This window comes from Cryptomeria japonica, chromosome 5, assembly GCF_030272615.1.
Source record: "Cryptomeria japonica chromosome 5, Sugi_1.0, whole genome shotgun sequence".
Lineage (NCBI taxonomy): Eukaryota > Viridiplantae > Streptophyta > Pinopsida > Cupressales > Cupressaceae > Cryptomeria > Cryptomeria japonica.
This window is the reverse complement of record NC_081409.1, coordinates 346,012,549-346,038,463: the sequence shown is the minus strand read 5'-3', so window position 1 is coordinate 346,038,463 and position 25,915 is coordinate 346,012,549.

Sequence of the window (25,915 nt, the reverse complement as noted above, 5' to 3'; positions counted from 1 at the left end):
CCATTGAGAGTTTTGTGCATTGAGAATATTACATCTTAGTTTATTGCATATTAGTTTCATCATGATTTCTTTAATTCATCTAGATCAATATTCATTCATCTAGCTCAATATTCACTCATCTAGCTGAATCTTGCATCTATTTAGCTCAATTTTGTGCTCATACATATTAAATCCTTCATATAGGCATCGTCTAGTCATTGGTGTTGCATAAAGAAATCTAAGAGCAAGAGCAAAACTCACATCTACTAGAAGGCAATAGGTTGCTTTGGAATGGTTTTATTATTCATTGATTATTGATTTACTAACCATGCATCTAATGACTTAATTGAAGTGTTGTATATTCAGATACAGATATAGGTCCACTTTTCACGCAGACATTTTTGGCACCCATCATGGGGTTCAAAGACTACAATTTTTGGCCTTGTAGATCGGTCCTTTTTATTTTCCAGATTTCATCTGTATAGTCTCTGCAAAGTGTTGTACGAGCTTTTGCATCACATAGTACAATTTCTTAGTTTTTTCATATGGTTCTATGGGAATCCTTGTATGATATTCTACTTCTATAATTTGATTTAGTATTTACTCACCTGGTTCTGTGAGAATTGTCATATGGATTTTTTATTTCTCATTTGAGAAACATTATACATTTTAGGGTTTTTCTTGAATTGGATTTGATTTACTAATGCTAACCTTGATCTGTCTTCTATCTATCTGAGAGATTTTCATAGCATAACTGGTTTTTTCTAGAACACCTGTCAAAGAATCCATCAATCAAACTTACACCTATCAAAGAATCCATTGATAAAAAAAACATGATTACGGATGCATTGTTTATGCAGGTTGCCTAAGGAGAATCAACTAAACATTGTGTATTCTTTAATTCATTTCTAGGCATTTAAATTGTGATATGGTTAATGAACAAATATTCTTTTTGTGTTTGGGAAGAGTCTAAAAGGTAGGAGAGTATTCTCTTGTCTGCACAGACAATCATAAATGTAGATCCTTGAAGATTTTCTAGTTTTGAGATTTGTGTTCCTCTAGTGGGCATGTCATAGTGGGAAAAAGTAATCACCCTTTGAGAATGACCAAAGTGAGTATAGCTAAACCAAAGAATTCCATCTCACTATAATAAATAGGCCTTTTGGGATTAAAGTCTCAGGGGATGGTATTATTTTAGTTTTTCTCTTTGAGATCTCCCATATCGGGCATTTTGTAGGGCCTCGCGGTCTCAATCATGCTTGTGTGACTACTTCTTGTTTTGGTACCTTGTCAAGCTATAGGCCTCAATTGCACTTGCACGACTTCAAGGGATAATTTCGAACATAAATCCTTACTATGAACTTTAAAATAGCTGGTAGCCAGTTCACCTCTGAAAGGGGAATAATATTTATGCAAGCAAGATAGTAACTCTCCCAAGATACTTGCCATTTTGTGTCCCCATTAGCACTTGGAGTTGGTTAATACGGTGTTGATAATCCATAGCGTGAGACTCAGCGGCTATATTATGATTATCTATTGGGTGTGTACCTGAGTCTGCAAGAAAAGGTTTTCTCTCTCATCCAACTTCCTTAGAATTAGCGTGTTGTGTTTGAAGTCACTTTGGATCTTGCGTGTTTATTGTATTTTTTGTCCTAGAAACTAAAAAATGAAACTCTGAAACTGGAAAACAATAAAAAAATCAAAAACTTAGTGGTCAAAACATTGTCCTTGTCAAAAACTCATCCCTATTTTGTCTCATATGAGTCTTTTGTTTTGTCATACTACCTGCTACTAATTGTCATCTGAACATTACTAAATTATTGTACGAGTCTCTATCACTAATGTCATTTTATCATTTGAACATTACTAAATTGTCATATGAGTCTATACTACTGCTCTTATTTTTTCATCTATAAAGGTCTAAACTATCGTATGAGTTTAAACAACAACTCGTACGAGAAAATGTATTTGTCATTCGAAGGACAGTAAACTATCATCTGGGTTATTATATTTTGTCATATGAACCTCTAATTCTTTCAGTCCAAAGTCTTGTCTTTTAGCATACTTTCCCAAATCTGTCATACTTTCCTAAGTAGTCTACAGTGAGCGTATATCTGATCATTTTAATCTTGAGAATAAACAATATTGATAGTGTATCCTTGCCATTGTGTTATGCGACTTTGTCTATTATATCCTAGCTAGTTCAATCAAACCCTCATAAATCTGATCAATCTGATCTTCTTAGATCATGTCTTACACATGATAGATCATTCCTAAAACCAGACTTGGTCTTCAACTCCACAATCATGACCTCAAACAAACAACTAGCTCTGATTTGATCTTTACTTCTATATCATTCCTAGCTCTCGGTCATGTCGATTGTAAATGCCTATCCAAACCAGAAGCTCTTCCTAAAAATTTTGATGAAAATACGAAGCCCATGGCTACCTTGGCCCAACAAATTCAAGATCTCAAGAAAGAAATATATGACATTCAAGCCCAACAATAAGATTCAATGACTCCTCTTGAGATAAAATTTCATGATATCAGGAACACCACACTTCAAGAAATGCTAAAACAATTATATAAGGTGGAACATAAAGTAATTGAAAATCAAAAGCCAAATCTCATACAAGATCACAAGACATCTTTACCAAGACAGAAATACATTTCCTCCAAGTATTCCCTAGATAGACAGTTTACACCTTTGGGGCAATCTATTGAGCCAACTTTGGAAGATCTTCTTGGGCATAATCTTATCATATTTCCTAACAAGACCACGTGGGGATGTGAAATTTTGAGTAATTAATGTGCATATCATAGACATAACAAACATAAGACTTCAATGTGTATGGAACTAAAACATAAAATTCAATACCTCCTTGATGATGGTGTTATTGAAAATGGAGATCCTAAAAATTCACCTAAGGAGAAACCAGATGTCATTAGCAAGCATGATCAAAGTGAAGAGCACATGTCTAGCAATGGACCACATGTAGCCTCCATCTCCTAAGGCTTCTCAACAACAATCCATACCATATCCCTCAAATAATGAATCTAGTGATGAAACTTCTTATGTTGACCCTCAAGGACTATCACAAGGGCCATCCCATCCAATGGTTGAAAAATATCCTACCTCCCTAGAATCCCATGATGATCCCATTATACCTTTCCATTTCTTCCAAGATGATCACCTTCAATCTCAAGACAAAAGAATCCCTCCAAATCCCATTCCTAATCCACTTCCTAATCAAGATCATGATGCCTCTTCCACCTTTTCAAATGATCCTATTCAAAATAAAGAGTCAAACACCCTTCCTACTCTATCCAATGGTCCTCTTCCATGTCAAGATCAAAGTATCTCTTCATCTCCTTTTCATAATCTTCCATGTTCACCTCAAGGATCCATCATGCCTACAAAGTCCTCTCATGATCCTATCATTCCCTACATTCCACCTTCATCTCATAATGGAATCATGTCTTCTTCACAAAGAAAAGTGTATCCTACAAGTCAAACTATTTATAAAAGAAAAAGGGTAGATCTTCATAAGAAAGAACCCCTCCATATTAAAGAAGATATTAAGGGTCATGGCCTCAGTGACATTCCTCAAGATGTTGGTATCCCTACTAAAACAAAATCCAAATACATTCCTTCCCCTTCATCTCTTCCATCCATTTTAGGACCCTATGATCCTCCATCCCTTATGCAGGATTAACAAAAATATATCTTTGCACACCTTCCATCCATATAAAAGGACACAAAGGCCCACTGAACAAAAGAAAGAAAAATCAAAAATTATATGAGCTCCTAAGGAACTTCTAGAGCAATGCATTCCAAGGAACTACAAAAGCATGAAAAACCAAAAACCATGTCGATCCCTAAGTGGCACCTTGAACCACAACAATCTAAAGAAAAATCCAAATTGACATCCAAATTTGTTGTTCCTCCATCCAAACATTCCAAATCTATTTCTCCATCACCTCCTTCATCCATTTTGGATCCTTATGTCCCAAAATCTCTGGTTGTTCCTCCATCCAAATCTCAAAACTTGAGATCCACTTTTCCTTCCTCACACCACACCACAAGATGTGTGCCAATGTTGATCTTGCCAACATTTCCATTCACTCATGGACCAACCTTTCAATGTATGATCCATTATCCAACACCTCTTTTTCACCCTTCCATCCCCCTTATTCAATCCTTTGTATAAGACCTTACCCTAGTTTCATCCAAAAATCCAAAAACTAAGGAAATAAACATCGGAGATGTTGAACATGTACACTTAGCTGAGTCCCTATATCCTATTGGAAAAGACATCTTTATCCAACTCTTAAAACAAAGACCAGTGAACAACCTACACAAAAGTCCCTAACCCTATGAATAACATACACCTTAAATGATACTATATCTAAGGGTTGGGTTAGTTTAAGTTTTTCTTTCAGTATTGCATATCATTTTATTCAAAGCACTACATCACATATAGTTTGTTTTTTAAATGCTTCACATTCGTAAAATTTCTGCATTTTCATATAGCAGCATTAATAAAACAAGGTAATTGTCCAAGTTTATCATTTGTTTGCATTCAAGATAAACAAGGGTCATCTCCTTTCTTAGATATTCAGACATGAAGTCTTTGAGGCCCTAAGGTCATTCATTTTCAACATCACCCTATGATGATGTTTTACTTATGGTTGGGTAGTGATTTCACTATTTGGGACTTGTTAACCTAGAATCTATCAGTTTCTACATATCAAACACATTAATAAAATCTCTAATTCATTCTAGACACCTAGTTGATCATATTACTAGTGAAAAATCTAACATTTTGCTTTAGCACTGCTATAATTGTCACACCCAAGTAGGTTTCATTACTTACAAGTCAAGGCAAGAAAAGAAAAAAGAAAAAAAGTGCTATGCCATATATTCATCTTGAGGCAAAAGAGAAATGATATATAACTGAAATATCATGCATACAAGTGTGACAAAAAACTTGACTATGGGAACATACAAGTAATTCCATCAGGGCTATGAATTCCTACTGGCAATGGAACAATATTTGAAAAATTACAGTCTATAACCTCGTCGGAGCTCTAAAAGCTTCCTGACAGCGAGGCTCTATTCAGGATGCTTTTGAAGTTAGAATAATCCACGTAGCTATTCATGTAGGATGCTAAAGATCTTTAGTGAACACAAGAGCATAAATTAACTCATTTACACTCACATGGGCAAAAGAAGATCAAATTTTCAAGAACCAATGGGGAAGTTCTTTGCGTCTCCATTTGTAAATCCTAGTCACTAAGTGTGTTAATTTGGATGTTCTGAGGGACCTTAAATATTGATTGACCACTTATGTATGAAATGTTTTGTACCTCCAATTCAATTGGTGTATTACAAAATGCTAAACAAATAAATTGATCCTTGTTCGAATAGGAAATAGACCTTCATCATGCATATTGTATTAACATAGGTCATATCAAAAATTCATTGTCTTTGCATGCATTCTATAGATCATCATGTCATATAGGTCTGCATACTGGGGGCATAGCTAAAAAAATCCTAAAAATCATAAAATATCCTGAACCAAATCATAAAAATCAAAATCTCACAAAAAACAAAAACTAAAAAATCAAAGCAAGTATACACCATCCATCAAACCAAAGCAATAACAGACAAAATCACAAAGTCTATAATAAAACTTAGACATGTCTTGTTAACCAATCTATCAAACTCTATCAAACATCAACATGTCTTATACAAGGAAGGGTACACTTGAAACCAGAAAAATCAGTCTTATATAGGGTACTCACTCTTTGAAACCATACATTCCTATCAATGATCACACAAATCAAAATGATGGCATAGATCAGTATGGTTGCTGGATTTTGTCCAGGTTAGTCTTATTTCCTATACTGAAGTGGTGCATCTTTTCTTTAGCTTGTATATATCCTTCAGTCACTTTTGTGACACCTTGGTTCTTCTTGGAGCCCTCATGGCTTGAAACCGATCAATGTCCTAGTCTTAGGGTAATTGACTGATCAATCTAAATGTTCTAAGAATTTTAACCAAATTAGTTTTTTGTCGGTAGTACCAGGCCACCCAATTTGACTCAATCAACTATCTCCAAACCATTGCAGAGTTTTACCACTGAGTAAACACACAAAGCAAGAACACTGGAAAATAATCATTGAAAACTGATTGAGCTATGATTAAAATTTTCTTTGAATGTTGTCTTTTAAATTGGTTTTTGATTATTATTCCCTTTGAGTAACTCAAGGAAGTATATCTTGACTAAGAGGAGCAAGGACTGGGGGCATAATACTTTTCTTTATTTTCTACTTGTAGGAGTGATTCTGATGATCTGGAAACATATCATATGTGAGGTGTCTATGATTAGTGCCTTCACATCAAGGTGAAATCACCACACATAACTTGACTCCATTTATTTGTATGCTACAGGGAGGTTCGAATCAGTTCTTTGTCTGTTTTGAGGAAATTTATTTAATGTGAAATCCAGATGCATGCTTATTCTATCCAAGGATATGAATGATAAAAGGATCATTACAGATAAGATAATCAATAATTACATATAAAAAGGAAGGAATTCTTCTTTGCCTGTTGTGTTTGTAAAAGGCTCTATGATGATAATTAAGCATACCAAATCCAGTGACTAAGTTTTAGGTTGCATTCATACTTAATTTTGTGCATTTCAAGTGATTTCAACATAATACAATTTATCTCTTTGTTCTTTGAATGAGAGCCTGACTTCAAAACAATCATCATTTCTTCACCAAGTGGTCAACTATATCATCATCATCGACATGACTGAGTACCTATGTGTGGACATTACAAAATCCTCCATGAGATGTTAGCTGCATACATGAGCATATCATATAAATCCATAAGTTCATTACACATTCATTTGCATTTATACCATTGCATGAAAGAACATTTGCATTATTAGCTCATCACTTCATTCGTCAAATAATTTATTTGCATATATGAAAAATAAACAAAAACATCCATATTCATCTACATTACATACAAACTAAAAAGAAATACATTCATATAGAACATCATATAGAAAGACATCTCATAAAAATATCATATCAATCAGTACAAGTACAATGAGCTTAAATCATGAGTCGTATATGTATCACATAAAAAAAATCTCAATGTGTAAAGGGTACAAATGATATCAAAATGTCATATACAATATTGGAGAAAGATATATGTTAAGTACAAAAAAATGGGGTATATAAAATAATGGCAAAGAAGCATCAAAAGATAGCTATGGCCCTCTCCCTCATCGCTTGGTGGAGAAGGTGGTTCCTGCTGGCCCTCAAAACTATCTAGGTTCCTATGCTCCCTCTGATAGAGCCATATAATGAGAATAGGGTACCACCTATCTATCTATCGACACTACTATGCTATAAGCTACTACATAATAGGCTACTTAGCTAGATTGGTGAAGGACCTCATGCTGGGAGGAAGCTAGCTCTGCTCTCAATATTTGTACCTCCTCATCATGCTTCGATCTCAATCTGTGAATCTCATGGTCATGCTCTGTAACCTATGTCTGTGCTAATTTGCTAGCTACATTTGGAGGGTCCTCACTTTCCCTCTTAGTATATGAATGATCTATACTAGTGTCTGTCCTTAAGGTATCTCCTCCTCCCCTCCCTCAGTCTACTCATCTTTGCGCTATCTCACCTACCAAGGGGTGGCTCTCTCACCCCCAACATCTCCCTGAGTCTCGGCAGTCCTAGATCTACCTCCATCTCCTCCAACAGCACCTAAAGAGCCACCCTGATCCTCTCTCCTATGACATACTTGTCTCGAAGCATCCTCACCGCCAAAGTCCACTTCCTCACCCATCTCAACATCTACTATGGCCTCTCATCCCCTATCCCCGCCTCATCTCTGTCAATTGATCCTAATGATCCTCTCTCTCCCCTCCACCAATGTTTCCCTACTACTAGTGCTCCATTTCTACTCGCACCTAAATCTCCTCCCCCCCTCCTTAGTATCACCTCTCTCTAAGCTCGGGCTGGCACATCATCACCCTCATCTATCTGAGGATCATGCTTTCTAGGATCTATGAATCAAGGAAAGGGATGCCTCTGAAACCAATCTCTATACTAGGGCAATACCCCCACATCTACAACATCCTCCAGGTACTCCCATCTCTGTAGCTGTAAACTCGCTAACTCCTACATGGTTAAGGCATATGACATTTAGGCCCCCATCCTTATCTCTCTTCATCTGCAAACCTAGCATATGATGTAAACTACAAGGAGATATGTTGTGGCCTCCCATACTACCTCAATACCCTACTAACTACAAAACACTCAATAATAACTAAAGGTCTACCCAAAAGTTGCCACATCATGAACATATCTCTTCATTGCCTCCTCTAGTTGTCCCACTTATTTAGACCCCTGTATGGTTTCCAGACTACTGCTATCAGGTCATCTAACTATCTCCTCCAATAATCTATCTTGCCCAGGTGGGCCTGTGTGATGTAACCTAAATATCTATATACAATAGGTTGGCCATCCTGTCGCGAATCATCCACAACCAGTTTGCAAACTAGGGTGTGCTCCCAGGCCCAAATCTATAAAACTAGTACACCTACCACGATACTCTTCACCCCTCTATAGGTGATCTCATGCATCTCATGGTACATATGCGCGAGTAAGAATGAACCCCAACCTAATCTATCTGGATGAGTAACCAATCTCTCAAGCATTGTACCCCATCCACATAAGAACCCCTATTGTCCCCTATCAGAAATCATGAAGCAACCAATAATGCTAGCCAAAATGCATGCCAGAGGGAACTGTGCTGCATACCTTCTCAACAGATCATCCCAAGTGATAGCCCGATCCAAGATAGTGCCATCCTAAAATATGCATCTCAGTGCCTCAATCCCTTATCATGGAATCACATCATAATCAACCTTATCTCTAGCAAATGGTATCCTCATGAGTGATAGTCATCTCCCTGGTTGGCAGGTGGAAGGTGTTATGCTCACCCTAAAATCACTCAACTAACATAGTCAACAATCTGTGATTCACACAGATATCAGGAATCTGAAGAAAATATCCGAATCCATATAACTCAATATGTTCTCTCTGTGTGTCTCACAAGTCTCGCACTAATCTCATAATAGATAGATATGTGTATCTAAATTATATATCTGGCAACTCAACCTACAAAATTGAACACAAAATCATTAGTACGCAATACAAATTCAGTTAGAAAGGTGTACAAAGTGCTTACAAATTTAACTTATGAATCACGAAAAATAAAAAATTCATGTTTATGCCTTAAAAATATACACCATTTCTGATACGAGTTTTCATAGTGGGGCAACAACTTGTATGAGTAAACTCTATTAGTCGTATGCGTAAACTATTTTATATGAGTTACTATTCCATACAAGATGACAAAAAGGTTATTGAAAAACACACTCGTACGATTCAAGGGTATACACTATATGACAAAACTAATGACTTAATACGAGCAAAGAAAATTAGTCAGTTACTTATCTGACAAACCCTAGTGGCCATACGATAAAATGACTAGGGACGAACTTGAATGAACTTTAGAATGAACAATTCAACAAAAATTTCAAGAAATTTAGAATGAAAGAGGCTTAAGATCGATCACTTACTATTGCTGGGTAGTTTTGAGGTTGATTATGTCATCTCTAGTGCTCGAGTCGGTGATCTAGAATGGGAATTGCCGTTTTGCTCTAGAGAAGGTTTTTGAAATTTTGAACTTTGAGAGGTAAAAATAAATTGAAAATGGCCCTTTCAACCCCTTATATAAGAAAAACCCTAATTTTCAAACTTGCTCCAATTGACACAAAATTTGAACTTAGCTAAATCAACTGTCCTGAGTCCTTTTTCAGGATCGAAATCGAAATCTAACGTCAATTTTCTAGTCAAGTTTTTGCAATGTTGACTGCTTGGCATTTTCATCTTTGAGTCATTCTTCACCTCACTTTGTGCTCAAATTTTTTTTTGAATCAATTCTTATCTCAATTTAATTCTCCAATTAATCATCATGCTAAGATTATCATCGATATATCATTTTATTAAATAAAATTGCCTAAAATCATTGTGACCTCATCATCTTTCAATTTCACTCTCGATGGAGCATACTCATTATATCAACATTAGAAGTGATTACATCATTGAAAAGTTGAGAAAATCTAAAATGGAGCAAAAATTCTTTTCAATCAAAGATTAATCAAATATCAATCAAATAAAATCAACTAAAACCTCATTGCTAGGGGCATATCAATTTCATCACACCAAATCAAGCTGATATTGTCTTCACCTAAATTAGTCTCGTAACGGTAATTAGTTTCATTGCATCTCATCAAGTTAGTTATTCATTTAAACCTAATCAAGGGTTCAAAGAGTCTTTTTGATAGTGATCACATGCTCAATCCAAATAGTTGTTCAGTCTCATCACATCAAATCAAGATGAACATTTTGTTTCGCTAATCGATTCTTCTTCAATCAAGTTCAGAATCAGTTTTATCTCTTCACTCAACCAATTCTAGTTCAATCAAGCTCTAGATTGGTGCCCACTTCTTGATCCATCAATTTTAAGAATGGTATCTCGCTCTTCATCGGTCCTCGTTCAATCAAGTTCAGGATTGGTATCTCTTTAATCAACCTGTTCAACTTCATCACTTCAAATCAAGTTGAACATCTTGCTCTTCATCAGTTTGTGATCCATCAAGTTCAGAACTGATTTCTCTTCGACATCAACTATTTTTTGAATCAATGTGCTACTCGCACATCAATTCAAAGAGGGGAAAATGTAATACCCTAAAAAATGGTCACCTAAACCATGGGCCCCTAATCTCAAGTACATCACCAAGGTCCTAATCAAAGGTAATTAAATCAATCATGACCACCTAATTAATTAATTCTCAATCATCAATGTCACAAGGCAAATAAATCATTCTATATTAATTAAATATTTATTTAATTAATTAATCATTCCGAGTAAATCATTTTAATCAATTATCCTATTTATTTAATTAAATATCCTAGCATTTTTAATTAATAAATTAATTTATCATTAAATCATTAAAAAGGAATTGATTTGCAAAAAACGAATTAAATTTGGAAAAGGAAATTAAATTGAAAAATCTTAGAAAAGCAATTAAACCAATTATATATCAGAATTGAATAAATATGTGGAATAAATCAGTTTTTTCTGATTTTATCTTAAATTTAGTTCAATTTCTTTTAAAGTTGAGAAAAGCACCCATTCAAATCAATTCACTTGGATTGTGCTTCCTCTTGGTGAATCTATGTCATTCATCATTAATCGGTCTTGACCATTTATCTATCTCTAGATTTTCTATAAATTCAGGTTCTCATCTCACATTCAAAAATACCTGAACATTTATCGTTATTATGTTGTTTTTGCTTTAAGTCCATTGGGATTTTTGTGCTTTGAGAATATTACATCTTAGTTTATTTCATATTAGTTTAATCGTGATTGCTTTAATTCATCTAGCTCAATTTTCATTCATGTAGTTCAATATTCACTCATCTATCTTAATCTTGTATCCGTTTAGCTCAATTTTGTGCTCATATAGTTTAAATCCTTGATTTAGCTATCATCTAGTCAGTGCTGTTGCATAAAGAAATCAGAGAGAAACACTAAAACTCACATCTACTAGAAGGCAATAGGTCTCTTTGTAATGGTTTTATTATTCATTGATTATTGATTTACTAACCATGCATCTAATGACTTAATTGAAGTGTTGTGTATCTGGATATAGATACAGGTCCAGTATTCACACACACAACAAGTAGCATTATAACTACTTCAAGTCTAGCAAATGGTACAAAGGTTTCTCCATAATCTTCACCTTCTTCTTGTGCATATCCTTTGCAAACTAGTCTTTCCTTTTTCCTAACCACTTCACCATGTTCATTTAGTTTTTTTCTAAACACCCACTTAGTACCAAACACATTTTTATCAGCTAATTTGGGGACAAGTGACCAAGTGTTGTTCCTCTCTATTTGATCAAGCTCTTCATTCATAGCCTTTATCCAATCATCATCCTTAAGAGATTCTCTCATTGTCTTCGGTTCAACTATGTAAATCAGACAAGTACTTTCTCTGATCTTTCTTCTTGTTTGCACTCTAGCATTCATGTCTCCAATTATCTGATTTGTTGAGTGATTCAAATTTACATATCTAGGTATAACTGGTTCCGATATAGAAGTCTCTTCTTGTTCTTCATCTTCATCTTCTTAATCTACCAGTTGAGTAGTATCCTCTACATTATTCTTCTTTGCATCATTTTAAACTTCCGGTTCAATAATCACTATCTTTTGTTCGTCAACTGCTTCAAACTTGCTGGTAACATCAAATTTCTTTGCAACTAGGGTTTCCAATTTGAATGCTCTTCCACAATCTTCATAATTCATTATCAACTAAGCCAAAGTAGCAGTCAAAAGCTCTACTATGTTTCTGTCGCCTTCCAGATGTGTTATAAAAAATGAGACTGTAAAACACCTTTCTATTTTCATTTTACAAAACTGATTGAACATACCCTAATCACTGTTCAACTTGAAAACTTGATACTGACACACATATCACATGAAATTTAATTTACTAGTTTGAGATTTAACTAGTTCAAAATCACTCCATGACATTATATAGCATTAAAATATGCAGATTTGACTTACTACACACTATTTAGGGGGTCCAGAAATGGATTTGACAATGTGTTCCCCCTAAGCTTCATCATAGCTTAGTTTATTAATGAAGGATTCTCCACACTAGGTGCAGAATTGAAGTCCTTTGATGGTTTCTCCTCACTTTTATTCTTCCATATCTTATTCATCCCTTTTTTGGTTTCCTCCACATCTATTGTCTTCTTTCCTTTCTGGTCAACAGACTGATTAACTAGTTTGTTCATTCTAGCTCTACAAAACTTTGCAAGCTGTCCCGATTTGTGACAATGGAAACATGTCATTCCAGATTCTCTCCAATTTCCAAAATTGCCTCTTCAAATTCTTCTTCAGAAATTCATAGCAACATGTCCATAGTTGTGATAGATTGAACATGTCACATTCCATATATTCTCTATTTCATATGGACTAGAACGGTTCACATAAGGTCTCTACCAAGTAGGGTTCCTCCGGTCCTTGTAAGATCTCTACCAAGTAGGGTTCCTCCAATCATTGCAAAATCTTTTCCATTCACCATTAGACCTCTGAACCATGTAAGATCTCTAATTGTTCACTCTTTACATGAACTCAACAACTCTATGCCCATACTTGTTGGAATTGAAGCAATATCCATTAAAAGTACTAGGCTTATATCCTTCATATGCATTAGGTCTATATCTGTCAAAATTATTGGATCTACTTCTGAAAACAATAGTAGTATGACCTACCTTATGACGGTTAAAACATTCTAGTTTGTAGGTTCTCTTACAAGTGTTCTTCTTTTTGGGCTTTGGTTCATATTTGGCTTTATGCATGGTGTCCTTGGTACCTGAGGGTTCTCCTTACTCAAAAGTTATGTATCCCAAGCCATGTGTATCTCCTAACTACCTTTCTGATTGAATCTTCTCATCAAGCATAGCAGTGCTCTTGTTGAATTTAGCTAGTATCTCATTTATATCAGCCAACTCCTTGGTAAGTTCCTCTTTCTTCTTTGTAAGATTTTCTCTAAGAGACATAGCCATGTCTAGATCAACTTGTATTTCCTCTTTTTCCTCTTGAAGATGTTCATGTAAGTTATCAATCTCTCAGTTCATCTTAAAGATCTCTTGATCCTTATCTCTTATTGTGTCTTTGGCTGTCCTTCTTTCTTCTAGCTCTTGGCTCATCCTGATGGTAAGGGATTCTATCTCTCTCCTGACATTTGTCTTATCATCATTCAACTTTTCCACCTAATTAACCAAGGCATCAATGTTTGCTTCCTTAGATGAACTATATTCACTGAGTACCCACAACTGTTCAACCAACTCTTTTCTCTTAGCCAATGAAGCTTTGTATTTGACTTTTAGTTCATCATAGGCTTCTTCAGATTCTGTAAGCCTATTGGAAAGCTCTTTGTAGCTCTTTGAACCTTCCCCCATTTTATTGTTGGTTCCCAAAACCATAGATTGGAAATCAAAGAGTTTTGCCACTTCTCTTAATAACTTCCAAATTAGTCTTGGCCAACAAATGGGAATAATCGATAGATCAAATTCCCTTGCACTTCAAGCTTCTCTAAACCAAGGCAGGTGAACCCATACCTGAAACCTCAATTTGCAGGTTAAAGATTTTTTTATAGAGAATTTAAGAAATTTAGTGACTTCAAGATGGCAATTGTTCTTGAACCCAACTTTATTATCTAAAAACTAACTGCTTGCTTGTAAATGAATGTTTATAAAGTAGTTATTGTAGGAATAAAAAATATGATTCCTTGATAAAAATTTCTTTGGAAATACTTGATTCAAATATATAAAATTAATAAAAGACCAGTGCCTTGATTCCTTACTAGTTTCATATCATTTCAAAATGAAAAATCCTATGTTTAACCTTGGAGTCATTTTTAATAACTTGTTAATGAAACAAGACCATCATCTCAAGGGCTTCTATATGAACTGTAATTAAAATGTAACATCGAGTTAGTCTTACTAAATTTAACTTTACTTTTAAAGACCAATAAGACAATTCAAAGTTTCCCAACCAATCCTTCAAACTGATGTTCAAACTGAAAATCAATCTCAATTACAACAACATAAGACTACACAATGAAACAATCTATGTAAATAGATTTATTTGAGGAACAAACCAATCAATTTGAAAATATAGATACCATCATGAAAAAAAACTTTGAATCTTTATTTTTAAAATATGATACTTAAACTAGTTGATTTCAATGTATATCATCCATCAACTTGATACTTCCAGACACCGAGTTCATAAGAAATGCATAAAAGATTGTTTTGATATAAAACTGTAAACTTGTCCTGTATGTCTTTACTAAAAGATCCCCCATATATAGATGAAGATTCGGTTTGAAAAATGAAAGGGCAAACCCTTTCATTAAAATTAAAATTAACAAAAAGCTAACTAGAAACTAACTACCTAAAAACTGCCCTAACAATATGAACAAACTGATAAAATATAAGATAAACTCACATCTTTGAACACCCTTTTGATATTTATTGTTGATCTCCAAGAATTTGACCACACTTCTAAATATGCTTCAAGTATCCCCCGATTTGTAGGTATCTGCATCATGGATGATATCTTTGACCACAATCTCCATAGTGACGAAGTTTTCCATATGCTCAATTGTATATGTCATATCAAGCCCATTAGACCAAGCAATGTTAAGAGAGGCACTGAGAAGACTTTGTCATTTCATAATCCATTTATCCTTATCCTTAATTTGTCTATTCTGATCTTCAACCTCTACAAAACCAAGTTGTACTATTTCCTTACATTCATCAAATTCATTTTGCAGTTTTGTGTCAAAGTCTTCATGTTTTCTCAACAACCCTTGTATTCCTTCAATAACTTTGACATCTACATTGGTCATTGTCTTATCATACAATAAAGTTCATAATTTATTATAAATTTGATTATGAGATACCACATTATCCATGTTCTTTTGATAAACAACCCAAAAATCTTCAAGGAAACCCTGCAACTTTTCAAATCTCTTGGTCAGTAAAATAGCCCTCACACTCTGCATTTTCCTTTTTAACCTTTTTTTTCCAATTGTACTTATTCACATCTCTTTTTCCATTGAGACCTATCATGGATTTGTGGCATAGGCTATCCTCCTCTTTTTAGCAATTCTTCATATAGCCCCTTGTACTGATCTCTTTCTCTGATCACTTTGACTAATTGTTCTTTATTAAATTTTGAAATATCGATGCCCATGTCAGTAGTAACAATAGGATCCACTACACCCACTTTTAATTTCATCATGTGACCAAAAGCTTTGTCCACATCAATTATTTTTATGCCTCTTATTTTGAGGTTAAAGAGCCCATTAAAGAAAAGCCTCTTCATCCTAGTCAAACCTAGAGCCAATATACACATCATTCACTTCCTGAATATCCAATTTGAATTCCTTATTGTCAGAATGTAATATTCTATCAAAAACAAATGATGCACTCATATCCCATCCTAGAAAGATGATGACACCTGCTTCACTAAGAAGTTGTCTTCCCCTTTGAGGTGTTATAGTGGTCAATTCTAAACTGATTTCTTCCTTTAGTTTCCCCAACAATTCTGATTTTTTTCAGGGGTTACATTTGGGATAGAGTCTCAATTTTTTACCTCTAAAATTATATAAAAAGAATTTAAATTCTTTTGACTTAATAAAAGCATCATAAGACACAAAGGTGGAATACTCATCGTATCTTGCATCACTATGAATGTTTAGCTTGGAAACAATTTGCTCTTGTAAGTCAGGCTCTTCTACTATGTCTGGTTCTTAATGCCTAGATATTATCTCAACTTCTTCTGACTCGCCTTCACTCTCCTCTTTTTTTAGTTTCCATTTCTTGCAATCTCTTTTTCTTTTCTTCCAATTTTTTATTTAATTCATCAATGGCCAACTGGGCCTCTTCCTCCTCCATGTTTATAAACATATCCTCTGCTTCCAAGTAAACATGAAAATAATCTCCCAAATTTTTACTTTTCTCGCAATTGTGAATATATCCTTCAATGTCATAATTGACCCTAGCAGTATATTTGAAGAAAGTTTTATTCTTCAATCAATTTTTTATGAATGGCTTCATAAGCCTTTGTGGATACAATGGTAAAATCCCCAAAACTAAGAGTCCTAGGTAGGAAAGCTTGCTTATGCATATCTCTAAAATGTTTGGCATTTGAAACACTTAATTGTCTTACAATCTTTGGATAAAAAATCCTGTCTGGTACAAATTTTGGAAAAACATATGGGGTTCCTTCAAAACCATAAATCCTGAAGCAAGTAAAATCCTTATGAACAAACCAATCACCCTACTTGTGATTGATAATACCTCTCTCATAAAAAATAGCAGGTCTCTGAAATCTTTTAAGTTCAGTGGAAATAGATCCTTCACACTAGATACCATACATCTGGTACAGTGGATTTACTATTACATCTTCAAACTTAATGTAGTTTGACTTCACATATCCTGAAACCCAAACTGATGTCCACATTTGCACTGGTTGTTCTTTACCTACTCTATCCACTGTGTTCAATTTTAAACTCATTAGCTACATGCCCCGAAATATTCCCTAAAATAAAATCAAATGCATCAACAATGAGTAAAACTTAAAAGTGGGCTCCTTGTTATCTTTGAGGTTCAAGAAACCCTCATGTAATTTCTCTGCAAGATAAGTATCATAATCAAAGGGTATCGGCTCATACATCTGTACATTTAGTGCCAACACTAGTGACCTAATATTAGCTACATCAGGGACCTCTATACCTCCAACCTGTCTGCATGACATATAGGTGTACTATAAGTAGTGTCTAAACATATCCATATTAAATGAGGGACCATCCTCTTCTGTCAAAATGCCCTTCTCAACCTTGTGAAAGGCTAAGTTCCACCCTTTGTAAGTAGTATCCATTTTAACAAATTCCTCCTCTAGTTCTTCAAATAACAAGGGTACATCAAGGTTAGGGCCTAAGCTAAAAACTTCATTTATGGTGCCATAGCTAAATTTGATAAAAACCTCGCCATTTGGAAACTGAATGCATCTCTTCACAAAATTATAATTTTTTACCAATACTTCCATCAGTTTGATATTTATGAAAACATTTAGAACAACCAGTTTACCTAAGTTGGTTATCCATGAGTTACAAATTGGTACTTCTTTATCTTTTCTCAGAAAATGAAATAGGAAGAGTTCAAACCTCTCACCTTTGTCCATACGTCTCCAAACCCTTTAAACCTATCTTCAAACTAGTATTTTCTGGGGAAATTTTTTTTCGACCTTCTTGATTTTGGACTTGAAGACTGCAATTGTTGATTCAGCTTCTATGCATGAGGGACTTCTATTGTTTTTTATTTTTTAGATGTGGATTCCAAGCCCTTAGCACTCCTCTTTCTTCTTGATGAACTTGAAGCTTCCATGATGCATGAAGAACTGTGAGCAATAATTCTCACCTTGCATGTTTTTTACTTAAACGCATTCTGGATTTGGTTCTTAATTTGCCTCGTGTGAGCCATCAATTCACTCAATTGTAAGCATTAAATACATGCTGCTTTATTTTTTAGTTTTGAATTGCATCTGTAATGGCTCATCGGTATATGCTTTCCCAATTAATCACTCCCTTGGCGCCATCAGCAATGTTTCATTCCTTACGTTACTTTGTTGTTTATCGGCGTGTGTCTTCCCGATGCCTCCATCGGATATCAACATAACCTTGAATAGCTTCTGCCAATAGTTATTTTTCTCTGATGAACCTCCTACTTTATTATTTCCATTGGGTATCGAGATAGCTTGAAATGATACATCCCGATCTCTTTAAGTTATGCCGATGACTAATGTCTCTCTTCTTATCAGTGAAAGCTACACCAATGATACTTTAGTAATTAGTAAGTCATTCTATATCCTCCCAATGTGTCTATTGGGTATCAGGACAACTCCTATCCCCTTCTTGTGATAATTAATCACTTCTTGATGACCTTTGGCTTTGCTAAGGTTCTTTCTTCGAGGTAACCTACACCGATGGTTTGATATACTTATAAAATGTGCTCCCCTTAATGAAATACACATGTTTATGATTTCTTATTTAAATTGAACAAAACCTCACAAAAGATCAATCTTTGAGATATTACATAGATCTTGCTTATTTGGCTAAATTTGTCAAAGTGAAAGCCTTATCTTACTCAGTGCCACCCCCTAATTTCCCATCTGATGGTTGACTCTCTAGAGACAAATCATAGATGGATGGGAATTGATGTTGTAGGGTCAATCCTGCACATAAAACTTCAGCAGTAACTATTCTCATGATAAAAAATACTTATTGAAAATCATAAGAAAATAGAATCTTAATAGCATAAATAATTTTGAAAAATTATGTGCTAACAATTAGCTTTAAGGATCTTTACCAAGCAGTTAAGCCTTTAAGGGAATTAGGCTCTGATCTTTACCTCAAGTGGTTAAACTTCTATATAAAGAGGACCTAGTGCTATGATACCAATTGTTATTATGAGGATCCAATTACTACTGGGAGGGGGGGTGAATCAGTAGTAAAAGAACTTTGATAATACTTTAAAAACACTTCAAAAACCAGTACCGATAACTACTCAAATAGTCTTCAAACCAGATTTACTAAACTATTACCGGTAGCTACTTAAGTGTTCATCATTAAGAAAACATATTAAAGACATCAAATGAATAACTCAGCAATCCATCCACAACATGAACACAAAGATTTTTCACGTGGAAACTAAAATTGGAAAACCATGGTGGGAATTAGCACCCACAAAATATTTGTACTCTTCTGGAATGTGCTTGATTAAAAGCCTAGCTTGGTTAGGAGCTTTACAATATGCCTGGTTAAAAGAACACTCTATTAGGAGTCACCTAGTTAAGGGATTTTACCTTAGCTCTATTAGGAGCTCTACCCTATTAGGAGTAACTTTGTAAGAGGATTTTAAACTCAAGCTAATGAGCCACCCGATCAAGGGATTTACAAATAAGACATGTTAGGATTCACAGGGTTAAGGGATTTCAAATTGTTGTAACTATTAGGGAACAATCAGGCAAATAATTTGATCACAACACTTCCTTTCTTCCTAGTACATATCCTTTTCAACTCAATTTTTCTTCTCACATGCAAAATCTTCAATCTGGTTTGACACACTCTTCTTCTCAAATCACCGACACAAAATCTCTTCTCAAACTTGACCTCAATATACTTTTCAACTAGGTTGGTTACAAAACCCTAGCAACATTCAAAATAAATTGAATTTACATCAAGTGCAGAAAAACAGTCTACCAAAATATATTACAGATCATTACAACAAATTTCAAGACAATTTCTACCATTGAATGATCATTGCACATCACCGCACTTTGATTTGATAAGAAATCAAACCCTTGTCACATTCTGCTAAGCACTTTGTTGTTTCCCAAGAAACATGATAAGATCCACCACCAAACCTTAAATCATTACCAGTCAAAGATCTATTACCATCATACATTCTTCTTCACATAGTTTATGATAGTAAATCATAACTCACTCAATATACTGAGTTTACTGATGTGGTTGCAATCATAGACTCATGCCACTGTCATAAACATATTTTCCACACCACAACATCTAACTCTTCACCAATCGTCTATATTGGTGTCTTGATCATTGCTATGTTCCTGTTTACCTTGCAGTTAACTGATTTAGATGTTTTGTTGTCTAACACATTCCTCTACCCGTTAGGCTTTACCAGTAGGCCTAGATGATTTATATGACTCAACAAACATGGTTGCCATCAATGAAAACACAAATACAGTCATCAAATAGCTTATAATTATATCAACATCATCTAGCCAACAATCTCCTTCAACTTCAGCAACTTTACCAACAATAACTTTATCGGTTATCCTCTCATCTCATCATCATCATATGCCAATAATCTCCTCACTATTGTCTTCATCAGATATGCCAACAATATGCCAATAGTTTCTCCTTTATCAGATTCTCATCATAGAACTCTTAGGTATGAACAACTAAACTCCTCTATATAACACCCCATCCTAAATGAAGTAATCCAACCACTTGCTTCTATCTACCATAACCGATTCTCTATATGCTTTCCAAGGTTCTGCAAAATTTGGGTGATCATCATACAAAGTCTTCAATTCTTGAAATTCTAATACTGTCACTCTCATCTCTGTTAGTAAATTCCTTCTCCTACTCAATGCATCAGCAACTTTGTTAGATCTCCTACTTCTATGCTTCAACACAAAGGTGTAACTCTACAAGAATTCTACCCATCTCATATGTCTCTAATTCAACTTACTTCGACTATTCAAATACTACAAAGCTTGATGATCTGTATACAACACAAACATCAAGGCTTGAACTCTAGCATAAAAATACTGATCATACACTGAATATATCCTCCCGACATCATTCAATTTCTCACTGAAATAAGCTACTACTCTCCCTTCATGACTCAAGACTACTATTGTTGTTCCACTTGCATCACAATCCACTTGAAATACTTTATTGAAATCTAGTAAAGATAACACAGGCTACTCAGGCACTTTTTGCTTCAACAATTCAAAACTTTTGTTTGCTCCGATGGTCGACTTGAATTCCTTCCAATCTCCCCTCATGGTCTCAGTCATAGGGTTACAAACTAAACTAAAATCTATGATGAACTTTCGGTAGAAACTAGCCAATCCATGAAGATATTACCTCTCCAATGCTTTGTTAGATAGTTCAGATAACTGAAAGACAATCAAGAGGGTGGGGTGTATAAGTTGTCACAGATTACCAAAAGCATTAGCATTTTAAACTATAATATCATAAGCCAAAACATCAATACCAGAATAGCACTTAATCCAATTAAGAATAAACAATAATCATAGAATAAAAGTCATCCACACAACACCAAGATTTGTATGTGGAAAATAGGATAAAGGGAAAAACCATGGTGAGAAGCCTACCCATAGTCAAATAATACTTCTATAGTAAGTATATGAATTACAATGAATGGGCCTACACTTGTAGGAAGGCCAACATCCTAGAGTATACTTCTCATCACAAAAGGAACCTCAATGACTACATATAAATCCAAACTACAATCCCGAGAAGTGTTTGTTAGGATAACTAGTGAACAACTGAGAGGTGGAGGGGGGGTGAATCAGTTGTTAACAAATTATGTCAATCAAACCACTTAATAAACTTTAACCAGAGTACATAAACATTGAATACCTAAATAGAAGAAATAGATACCGATAAGCAATAAAACTTAAAAAATAAAATAGAGAATTAACACAATGCAACCATACCACATAACACCATGATTTGTACGTGGAAAACTAGGAAAGGGAAAAACCACAATGGGAAGCCTACCCATAGCTAGATGATACTTTTGTAGAAATTATGTGATACAATGAGGGTCCTGCACATGCAGGAAGGCACATTGCCTAGAGCATACTACTCATTATAAAAGAGTCTCACTGACTACAGAGAGGTTATAACCACCTCAAGATAATTGGACAACAATCCAGAATAATGAACTACCAAAGATAGCATCTACCATGCCTGATTACAGTCTCGATTAATCTCAATACCAGAGGCCTTTGACCTCTTCCTTAAACCCACTTCGATCACCTATGATCGACCAAATCTACTTCGCATATGATATTGCATTTCACAACCACGACACACTTATTTCATTCCCATTCCATACCCATTCATTACAATGAGATCTTACATCATTTTATACAAACCCTAAGGCCTAAACCAATTAGGTTGGCCACCTAAAAGATATTATAGTAAGATCATTACATACATCCATATTACAATGATATTCCATGTCGGCTAAAGACCAAAACAACAATAGCCAATCCATAAATCATCCTGGTAATGTGTAGAGAACACGTTGACATGATACTGGTCCATAACCTAGATAGGCACCAGACCTATTCTGGGTCCACCACACCAAATAAATGTCTTCAATTAGTTGAGGCATGATCAGTGATCACCTTTTGTATCCTAAATTATATCTAGAAGTCGCACCAACACCACTTAGCATTCTGTCAAGGTTTCTCAGTGAAAGCTCTGTCAGTTAAACCTTAAGCCCATGTCGGTAAGGGTTTACAAGAGTGCATGATAGCATCCGATCACCAAGTCAATACCAACTGCCCAAAACATGCTCCAGAAGCATGTAACACATAAAACCAAACATACTCCATTGATCCAAACATGTTGGAAGTGTCCACTAGATAGTCCCTTCTGCCGATAACACTAGATCTTCTACCGGTAACCAAAACCTGTCTACTGGTAACCAACCATAATATCTAGTGTTTATATCAATGACAAAACATCAATGCAAAACATAATCAATTCATCCATATTGCCAACAATCTCCCCCTTTGGCATTAATGGCAACACTAGATATGAAAAACATCTAAGTACCAAGAAATGCCAAACAAGTCTCCCCTATGGAAGACAACCAATAATCTCCTGTGTATAGCTCTGAATATCAATAACTCTCCCACTCAGAATAATATCTTTGTAAAGTTCTGAATTTATTTCTCACATCACTATCTCTCCCCCTTTGACATCAATGCCAGAAATCTGACAAAAATATCAAAGCAATAATATAAGCCTCTGAATCTCAAAGCTAACTACTCCCCTTGAGTAGTAGCACAACTCATCAGTGCCAGAATGAATAGTATCTCTGATAATGCATACCAGAATGATGACAAACACATCAATCAAATCTCTGTCAGAGGGGTAGAAACCCCTAACATGTCTCTCAAATACTCAAATGATTCCTTAGACAGTGGTTTAGTGAATATATCTACAATTTGTTCTTTAGTGTTCACATAAACCAATTTGACTTCTTTTTCTTCTACCTTGTCCTTCAAAAAGTTATATTTTATTGATATGTGCTTAGTCTTAGATTGAAATACCAGATTCTTAGACATGCCAATAGCTACAGAGTTATCACAATAGATAAATACCGGTTCACTACAATTTACCTTGATATCCTTCAACATTTGCTTCATCCACATGACTTGAGTAAAATTAGTTGTTGCTGCAACATATTCAACTTCTGCAATAGATAAAGAAATGCATGACTGTTTTTTGTTGATCCATGAAACCAATTTTTTTCCAAGAAAGAAATCTCCACTATAAGTTCTCTTCCTATCATCAGTATCACCTACCCAATTTGAAAGTGAAGTCATCATCTCTATAATACCATAAGCCATATTCTGTTGTTCCTTGCAAATACCAGAATATCCTCTTTACTGCACATTCATGATTTTCTTTAGGATTACTTTGATATCTTAATACAATACTTACTGCATTCATAATATTTGGTCTAGTCTGAGTTAGATATAACAAACCACCAATCATAGACTTATACCTTGCCAGATTTATTGGTGTAGATGTATTTTTGATAGATAATATCTTAGTAGTCACCATAGGAGTACTTATTGATTTGGAATTATCCATACCAAACTTCTTCAATAATTCCCTCAGATACTTAGTTTGATAGATAAAAATGCCTTTGTCAGTTTGAGTAATCTGCAAACCAAACCTAAGAAAAATCTCATTTCACCAATCATGGACATTTCAAATTCATTTTTCATATTATTAGAGAATTCCATGCACAATTTATCTTCTCCTCCAAAAAAGATATCATCAACAAATACTTCAATAATTAGAATATCATCATCAATGATCCTATAATATAAATTACTATCAACACTGCCTTTAGTAAAACCAAGCTTCAAAAGATATTTATCCAAGCTTGCATACCAAGCTCTACGAGCTTGTTTTAATCCATATAAAGCTTTCTTTAATCTGCAAACCATATCTTTATCATCTGTCAGTGAAAATCCATCAGGTTGCTCAATGTATACCTCTTCCTCAAGTTCACCATTCAAAAATGCATTTTTAACATCCATTTGATAGACCTTATAGTTCTTATAAGCTACATAGGCAAGAAATAGTCTAACAATTTTAATTCTAGCTATAGGTGGAAATGTCTCACCATAATCAATTCCTTCCATTTGAGAATATCCTTTACATACCAGTCTAGCCTTGTTTCTTACAACTTGACCATCGTCATTCAGTTTATTCCTAAAAAACCCATTTAGTTCCAATAACATTCTTATTTTTAGGTTGGGGAACTAAAGTCCAAGTCTCATTCTTCTCTATCTGGTCTATTTCATCTTCCATAGCCTTTAACCAATGTTTACCTTTACAATCTTTAATAACAGATGCTAGTTCAATTTGAGAAATAAGACACACCTCTTCATTTGCCAGTCTTCTTCTTGTCATAACTCCCTTGTTCCTATCTCCAATGATTTGATCTTCAGAATGATTTAATCTTGCATGTGTAGACTCTTGTACTAATTGCTTCTCTCTAGTAGATGTGAGGGAATTTGGCTTCCATCATCATAGTTCTTGCTACATCCAAAATGGTTTTGTTCTTTCTTTCAACTACTCCATTCTGCTGAGGAGTCGTAGGTGCAGATAATTGTCTCCTAATTCTATTTGTCTCACAATAACTATTAAATTCATGAGAAGTGAACTCACAACCTTGATCTGATCTCAAACATTTGATTTTCAATCCAGTTTCGGTTTGTACCTTTGCTTTAAAGATTTTGAATTTCTCAAAGGCTTCAGACTTCTCCCTAAGAAAAGTTACCCACATCATCCTATTATAGTCATCAATAATTAGCATGAAATACCTATCACCTTGAAAGCTTCTAGTCCTTTTTAGACCACATAAGTCAGTGTGAATCAAATCAAGTACATCATTAGATTTACCATGTATGCTCTTGAAAGAAGTTCTAACTTTCTTTCCCAATTGACATTCCTTACATACCAGATTATGAGGCTTCATAATCTTAGGTATATCTCTAACTGCCTTTGTTGAACTGATCTTGACAATATAATCAAAATTAACCAACACTTAAAAGATTATGCTTTAAACCTTCTACATAATAGACATTATCAATATTATGCTTGCTATCCAGAGAAATAATACCTCTACCTTTGATCATCAATTATTTGTCATCTCCAAATTTGACTTGACCACCATTGTATTCTTGCAGGGACATAAATTTTCATTTATCTCAAGTCATATGATGTGAGAATCAACTATTAATTGCCCATTCATCCTTGTCTTCAACTTTTGCTGCCAGGGCCTTTTCTTCATTCATGATAGCTGGCTCTAGT